Genomic DNA, 8,720 nt, shown 5'->3' on the forward strand with positions numbered 1-8,720 from the left:
AGCTATTTTTAGATTCGTGTCAAACTCTCCCTCAGACCCTGGGGTGGGAAGTCCCATGAGAGAGGCATTTATGAGGGCTCTAATGAGCGGCAGCAGACTCTCCAGGCAGCTGGCCCCCATCTCCGCTAGGGGAGGAGCGAGCCCCGGATGCTCCCCAGACAAAGAGAAGGCCAAGACAATGAGAACAATGCCCAGGCTCTCGGACGCCTGCTTCCCTGGAGCATCCCTCAGTCTGGAAGGCAGTCCCACTGGACTCAGGGCGTGGGCAGAGGTCCGGATACCCCCTTCCTTGCTGAATCCACTGAAACCTCCTAGGCCCCATTTCCCAAAGAAGGCTACTGAGATGAGAGGCTTGCCTGGGATGGGCTCTTCCTACTGCACAAACTTCATGTGATGGGAAACTCTGGAAGCATCTAGATCTAAGAATGAATCATAGCTCTGCCCCCTCTAGCTATGCAGCCTCAGCTCTTAGTTTCCTTACCGACAAAATGGGGATGATAATTCTCACCTCCCAGGTTTACTGTGAAGAGTCCAGAGACGAGAATCGGGTTCATAGTAGGTCCTCAGTCAGCCCAGGAGCCCCATACTCTGTAAGCTCCTCCAAGAGCAAGGTCCTTGTTTTGTTCAACACTCAGCAGGAGAGCCCAGCACTCTGCCTGGCACATAGTAGGTGCTCACTAAACTTTGTTGAACAGGTTACTAAGGGTCTTTACCAGTCTTCTGCCCTACAGGCTTGCCCCAGCTTGAGTCACCTCCTTACAAATCCGTCTCTCAATGTCCTCTCAAAAAGAAATTTGCCCCTAAGACCAAGCCCTGGTCAGTGGGGGAGTCAGCCCCTGGACCTGGAGCCCTGTGCTGCAATGACAGAATCTGGCCACCAGGGGGCGCAGTCTCTTAAGGTTTCAGCCCCAGACCAGCTTCCTTCCCACCACCCCGGGGCCTACAGGGCTGGAGGTGGCACAACCCAATGGCACAACCCGCCTGGCCTGGTGCTTGGCCACTCCCTCAGGTGGAGACTGTAGAGCCATTTGCTGAAAACACGAGAAGCATCATTACAACCAAGCTTGTCATCTCACAATGGTTAGAAAGAAACGTTTCTTCCTTCGGGTCTGCCCTGCTCCTCCCACTTGCCTGTGTCCTGTCCTCACAGACTATGGTGACCCATTATTCCCCAGGGCCTGCCCCACCAGACTCCAGGATTCCTTGTTCTATCACCTTTCCCCTCCCAGCCAGAGAAGGCCAGGCCATCAGAGCCAGAAGGTCCTTGAACTGATCTGTTTCCTACCCCATTTTACAGATGGGAAAGCTGAAGTCCGCAGAACAGAATCGTCATCTCAAGGGTATACAGTGAGGAAGTGGCTGAGTCAAGATCAAAACCCAGGTCTTCTTTTTTGACTTGTGCCATTTCACGCATGAATTGTTTTCCTATGGCTTCAGGGGAAGGAAACGAAGGAGAAGAAAGATGGTCTTTATGGCCTTCTTATTCTTTTCTAGCTCTTTGGCCTTACTCTGTACTTGCATTATCCCATTGAATCCTCCACCAACCCCTTGAGTAAGAAGTTCTTATTTGTATTTATGGATGAGGAAAGGGAGGCCTGACAAGGTTGCCCAGGTTTCACAGCTAAGCAACAGCAGCACCGGTGTTTGTCCCAAGACTGATTCTCAAATCCACATTCTTTCTGTTGCATTAGGTTGAACCATATAAAATTGCCATTCCCATAGGTCAAATCTTTGCAAATATCTTGTGTGCTTAAACTTAATGTTATGCCAAGGAGACCCCCTTATCCTGAAGGAAGGAGCCATTAATTGCAACATTCTGGTGGTGGAGTGAGAGAAGGATCTTTTTGGGAGCAAAAACTCCCAAGGAGATGACTGTCGCTGGAGACATTGTCCCTTACAACCCCAAAGCCCACATCAGGATTGTGGTCAGGTGACTCTACAGACCCAGATTCAATGGCCTCTGGCCACAGAGGGGTCATGCGCCTTGAGTAGGAGGAGACTTGGGGGACGATCCTGAAGGAGAATACAGCTTCTCTGGCTATGTCAGGGTGGCCCCTCAGAAGAGAGACAAGTCGACACGGTATAAATTTAGAATGTCACAGAATGCCACAGAATATCACAGCTAGAATGCCATAGAGTGCTGTTGAATGTCAAGGAATGTCGCAAAATGCTCTGGAATGTCAATGTCACGGGATATCGTGAATTCTTGTAAATGTCATAGATTGTTGTAAATGTCAAGAGATGTCATAGAACGCTGTAGATGGTTGTAAATGTCATTGCATGTCAAGGACTAACCTTCCATGTCATCATAGAATGCTGTAGATGGCTGTAAATGTCATGGAATGACTAAGAACGTCATCCTAGACCATGGTTGGCTGTTATAGAAATGTCACTATCACAGAATGTCATGGAAAGTTCGAGCCAGCTGGAAAGGACTTTGCGAATTGTCCGGGTTTAGCTGCTCATTTTGCAGTTGGGAAAACCAAGGCCCAGAGAGGGAAAGGACCTTGTCTGATAGAACTCACCCACACAGTCATCAGTTGCAGAATTGACATCCAGGTCTCTGAACTCCCAGCCCAGGCAGCCTCCTTTGATTAAGGCTCATGGGGACTAATTAACCCTGTGATGGAAACAGTGGTGCCCAGTGGGTATTCAGCAAAAGTTTTGATTCCGTCTGGCGCTAGCCCTATGTCAGGATGGGGAATTAACTCCACAACTGGGGCATTCTGGGCTGGAAAATGAAATAATGAGTTCTTTGCTAAACTTTGCTAAAATCAACAACAGACTCACTCTTCAGCAGAGAGAGGGTGGATGTGTTGGGGGAGCCCCCAGAGGCCTTACCCCAACCAACCCTGTGCCAGAAAGATGCTTCCAGGCTGTCCCCAGAGCCACTCCTTACATAGCCAGAGACTCAGAGGTGTCCAACCTGGTGGACAGCTCTTGGTAGAGGTCCTGAGGTCTAGGAGGCTGGGTATGGGTCTGAGAATCAGGGCAGCCAGAGGGGAACCTCAGAAGGAGAACATCTGATGTCACACTGGGTCTTTACAGCCAGATGTCAAGCAGGAAAGATGCCACTTTAGCTAAACTGATTGCAGCTGCTGATGGAAGTTAGCAGGAAGAATCAGGGTCCTGGGCACCTAGGTAGCTCAGTCAATTAAGTATCTGCCTTTGGCTCAAGTCATATGATCGCAGGGTCCTGGGATCAAGCCCTGCATCAGGCTCCCTTCTCAGCGGGGAATCTGTCTTTCTCTCTCCATCTGCCTCTCCCCCAACTCGTGCTCTCTTTCACTCTCTGTCTCTCTCAAATAAATAAATAAAGTCTTTTTTTTTAATTTTTATTTATTTATGATAGTCACAGAGAGAGAGAGAGAGAGAGAGAGAGAGTCAGAGACACAGGCAGAGGGAGAAGCAGGCTCCATGCACCGGGAGCCCAACATGGGATTCGATCCCGGGTCTCCAGGATCGCGCCCTGGGCCAAAGGCAGGCGCCAAACCGCTGCACCACCCAGGGATCCCTAAATAAAGTCTTAAAAAAAAAAAGAGGAATCCAGAGTCCTTCTGCTGTCTTGGTAGGTTTATGGAGATGGGGGCAAGGTGGCAAGATGAAAGTGTTTTCAGGAGGTGGTCTTCCTTTGCCTCTGCAGCCAAGAGGAGACTACCCGTGATAAGATACTCTCTGCTTCCCTCCTTTTGTCCCCAAGCCTCTCCCTCCCTCTCTCCTCCAACACACTTTTGCCCTCATGTAAAGATTCCCAGAACTAGCCCCCCTCTCCTGTCTCTTGGTGCTGCAAACCACCCTGCAGGTTCTCTGATCCACACCAATGAACAGAGCCCTGGAGCTCCCTGCTCTGTAAGTGGAAGTAAAACAAGGAGAATTTCAGGGCTCTGTCTACATCCTCACTGATGCAGAATCCCCTTCTCTTGGCTGCTGGGCTAGAGACCTTTCTGGGCACAAAGCCCAGAGCCAAACCCGGGTGTCCCCAGCCCTGAGGGGAGAGTTGGCAGCAGTGCTGAGCCAATTTGCCAGGGAAGGTCCCTCTGGCAGGCCTTGGAGGTGACCACAGCCACCATCTCAGCTGGACAGGGGAAACTTTGCCCCTCTAGGCTGGGCTGGCAGTGACTCTGAGAGTTAGGCATCCACCCTCTTAGCAAAGCCTTCCCTTCTTCTCTCTGAGAGGTTGCTCCCTGCAGCTGTAAAAATAACGAGATCCCAGCAGAGCCTGGTGGCAGAGCTGAGTTCAGGAAAGGGCACAATGAAAGAATATGCAGGAGGAAAAGGGGATGGAGGGGCTCAGGCAGGGGCAGGCCATGGTAACTGGGGGACCTGGGGGGAATTCAGGGCCATAGAGGACCACCAGAAGAGCAGTGGGGTTAGCCTCACTTTTGCCCATATTAATGACGCTTTTCTAGTGGTGTGCACACACATGCGTGGCTGGAGACTGTACTTCTGTATGTGGACATGTGTGCCCCGGTGCTGTGCTTGCTCCTGGGTATGCGCTCACCATTTGGTGTCCACAGGTTAGTCTGCATGTTGGGGTGTATCATCTATACACTGCATGAATTGGATCTCTTTCTACACGGATGGGTGTGATTGTGTGCGTACATATGTGTGTATCTTAATATAAACACGGTGGTCTCAGCATCAGCTGAAAGAAGATCTCATTGAAAAGACAAAGAGAGTAGTGTTTAAGAGCTTTACCTAGACTCAGGAAGATCTGGGTTCAAATCCTGCCTGTGGCACCTCGGGCAGGTGAGTTAGCTTCTTTCAGTTGTTCTATCTGTAACATGGGGACAATATTAGTCTCCACCTTCCCAGGGTTATCAGGAAGTTCTGGTGAGACAGGGAATATAAAAGCGCTTTGTGAACTATAAAAGGCAGGCAAGGCATGGGAAAAGACAAGTGAGTCAGGATGGCTGCGAGACCTCAGGATAAATATGGTAGTGATAGGCAAATTGTACATGAGACTTGTGTCTGGAATGAAAGAATAACAGACGAAAGTGCCAGATCCCCTGTGTGCATATTGGGGAGAGTATTTATTAATGTGCCAGTGTCAGATACCTTCCCTATGCCTGCCCTGTTCTCCAACCATTTGCTAACTGGGTTCCCAGATCCCAAGTTGTGAAGAATCAGAAGATTAGGTAGAGGGGATGGTAAAGCAGGGAGAAGGAAGGAAGGGTAGAGGTGAGAGGTTAAGACAAAGAACTGGGAAGAAGGGAGGAGAGAAAAAGAGACACCTAAGGAGCATCTGGGGATTTGGTGTTATGAAAGGTGTTGGAGCAGGTGCAAGTGGGGGCGGGGAAGAGAGAACAGGTGGGAAGTGCTGCTGTGAGTTCTAGTCTGAATTCCTCTATTGTTCTTGAAATTCAGGTAAGGGCTGGAATTCTTTTTTTTTTTTTTAAAGTGTATTCAGGGATCCCTGGGTGGCGCAGCGGTTTGGCGCCTGCCTTTGGCCCAGGGCGCGATCCTGGAGACCCGGGATCGAATCCCACGTCGGGCTCCCGGTGCATGGAGCCTGCTTCTCCCTATGTCTCTGCCTCTCTTTCTCTCTCTCTCTCTCTCTCTGTGACTATCATAAATAAATAAAAATTAAAAAAAAATTTAAAAAAATAAAGTGTATTCATTAATTAAGTAATCTCTACACCAAATGTGTGACTCAAACTCATGATCCTGAGGTCAAGAGTCACATGATCTTCTGATGAGCTGGCCAGGTGTCCTTGGAATTCTTTTTAATTCCCTACTGGATAACTGTATGTTGTGTCTTGGATCTGATTCTGCTCTGAGACTGGACCATTTGGGGCTGCGGCCTATAGTCTGATCAGCTGTGTCCTAGGAAGCTGGTCTGTCACTGGGCAGGAGAGAAGTCTGGAGAAAAGAGCCATTATGAGCTGGGCAGATCCCTCCAAAAAGCATCTTCCAACAAGGGGCACTCCAGACCTTTAGTGCCAGGGCTTTCTCCCTGGCAGGTGCTTCTCTGTCCTCCAGGGAGGCAAATGGAAAGGCCAAGAGGATCTCAGGGCCCAGGAGTAAGGCCACTTGGGACTCCCAACCTCCAACCGGGCGTGGCTCCTCTGTATAAGTCTCTGCCTCAAAGAGTTTATAGTAGAGGAGACAGAAGCCATAACTCCACGTTGCATTGTAAGAATAACAATAAAGGCATTGCAAGGCAAGGCTGGAGGAGAGAGTATGGCTTAATCCACTTCTCATTCACCTCGGCAGAGAAGGGGAGTCGCAGAACTAGGGAGTGGTGGAGAATCGTGTTCCAGGAGGCAGGAATTGCATGTGCAGAAGAGAGAGTGTAAGCAGAGCCTGGTAGGTAAGAGAAAAAGCCAGGGAATGAAGTGTGGGACGTGAGAGTGAGAATCCACGGCAGGAGAGGCAGAGGAAATGCATGGGGGGCAGAACATCAGAGGCCGTATCAGGGAGGCCTTGGATCCTGGGGTAAAGAGAGAGGATTTATCTTGTAGCAGCGAAGAGCCTTGGAGACATGTGGAATATTTTAGCCAGAGTAATGGTATCAAGATGGCTTTTTTTTTTTTTTTTTAAAGAAAGATTACTCAGCCTGTTGGGTGGTGGGTGGGACTCAGGAGGGAAGATTGGAAGCAGGAAGCGCTGTTAGCAATGAGATAGTAACTACTGTCCATCAAGCTTTATGTGCGCTACTTCATCTTACCTTCCCCACAACCCAAGGTAAGATCAGCATCTCCATTGTACAGATGGAAAAACTAGGGCTCAGGAGGTGATGTGAATTTCCTGAGGTCATACAGCTTGCAAGTCCCTGGGCAAGATTCCAACTTACCTGGAAGATTCTAGGTAAGAATCTGGACGATTCAAGCCCAGCTCCCGCTGACGCCAGAGCCCTCAGTCTCAGTCTCCAAATCTGGATCCAGGCTGCCGGGCGTTCGGATCCCATCTTCACCACAGCACATGACATCTGCCTTAATATGGCAGCTGACATAGAGGTCTGGGGCCTCAGTGTCCTCATCTATAAAGCGGGGTTGATAATAGTATCCACCTCATGGGGTTGTGAAAACAAAGTGCCTGGCAAGGTGCCAGCAGACAACGTGCTTTCACTATGTCAAGTGTCCAGGCAGAGCACATGCCATTTATCGTGGAGTCACAGCAGTGAACCATCAGCTGAGCAGAGGCCTGGGCAAGGAAAGCAGCTTGAGGGTGGGGAGAAATGGGGAACTCGCTAGATGTAGGGGGTGGAATGAATAACACATGAGAGGGGAGGATGAGGAAGAAAGAGTCAGAGTTGTGTCCTCACTCTGTCTGGGTGGGGCAGGGCCTGGGAGGGTGGCAATTCTGTTTTCTTATTTGGGGAACCTAGTGACTGAGCAGGTTTGGAGAGGATAATGAGTCTGTGGCTCCTGTGAGCCCCCCACTTCCAAACTCCAGGCCCCACCTGCCTCTGGAGCCTGGGAAAAGACCTGTAGGCTTCCTCCCGACCTTGACCCTTCTCAGATAAAGGCCAACTCTGAGTTGGGTCTCCAGGGAGACAGAATTTAGGGACCTGGCCAGCTCTTACCAAGGCCAGCCAGTGGCTATTGCCCCTACTGGATCCCTGGTCCTCGATCCAGCCTCAGGGACTCTCCTGGGTCATTGCTGGACTCCTGGAAGAAATCTGTAGCAGTGAGGGCACCTATAATCCCTGCCAGGAAAATACTTTGTTTATGCTTACAGGTTGCTGGTGGAGGTAGCACACTGCTTCCACACTCTAGGTGTGCCATCCTCCCAACACTTTGAAGCTCTTGTCAGTGCAGACATGAAGAGTAGAGAAGCCAGTGCCAGAGGGTGAAACTCTGGGTGAGTGTTCCATGAATATGGGCCTCTATGAAGTGTTAGGGGTGAGGATGTGTCTGTCAGAACCACACAGCTGAGATGAGGGCAGGTGGGCGGGGCTGGCTGGGACTTGGGGATGGGTCACATAGGGTTGGCAGGGTGACTCTAAGTGCTTTATTCTTTTGGTCCCCTAAAATAAAGTTGGCTTTAAAGAAAAGTGGGACACATGCGTGGCTCAGTGGTTGAGAGTCTGCCTTCGGCTCAAGGTGTGATCCTGGGTCTGGAGATAGAGTCCCTCATTGAGCCTGCCTCTCCCTCTGCCTATGTCCCTGCCTCTCTCTCTCTGTCTCTCACAAATAAATAAATAAAATCTAAAAAAAAAAAAAAAGAAAGAAAGAAAGAAATAAAAGAAATAGCTATTTAGAAGATTCACTGGAGAGACACTTGGGTGGCTCAGTCAGTTAAGTGTCTGCATTTGACTCAGATCAAGATCGCAGGGTCCTGGGGTAGAGCCCCATATCGGGCTCCCTGCTTAGCAGGGAGTTTGCTTCTCCCTCTGCCTCTGCCTGCCACTCCCCTACTTGTGTGCTCACATTCTCTCTGTCAAAAAAATAAATAAAATCTTTAGAAAAATAAATAGAAGATTCATTGGAAACCAAAAGACTCACTGTGTATTGTCACTCAGACAATACAGAAAAGTAAAAGGAAACAAAGGTCAGAAAAAGCCCACCTTTTTGTTATAAAATAAAACATAGAGACAGAAGCCACAACAAGACAAATGTATAGCTTCATGAATTACAATAAACACCATTGTGACCACCACCTGGTTCAAGACAGAGAACTTGATCAGCCTCTCTGATTCCTCCCTGCCCCCACTGGGCCACAAATGCTTCCTTACACCCCAGAATAACCACTTTCCTTATTTTTTAAAAATATTT

General features: G+C 49.4%; 1 long non-coding RNA gene across 4 annotated transcripts in view; it reads right to left on the minus strand.

The window, feature by feature from the left end:
* LOC140607405 (uncharacterized) overlaps positions 1-7,164 on the minus strand; it is a 77,316-nt gene extending 70,152 nt beyond the window's left edge. For 3 of the 4 annotated variants that reach the window (XR_012009442.1, XR_012009441.1, XR_012009439.1), the window contains exon 1: positions 6,797-7,164. This is a non-coding gene — a long non-coding RNA (uncharacterized lncRNA). Of the gene's footprint in view, positions 1-508; positions 993-6,796 lie in introns of those variants that run through there. The other variant, XR_012009440.1, reaches the window with a different exon arrangement.
* Positions 7,165-8,720: the final 1,556 nt, after the last annotated feature.

Source organism: Canis lupus, chromosome 16, assembly GCF_048164855.1.
Source record: "Canis lupus baileyi chromosome 16, mCanLup2.hap1, whole genome shotgun sequence".
Lineage (NCBI taxonomy): Eukaryota > Metazoa > Chordata > Mammalia > Carnivora > Canidae > Canis > Canis lupus.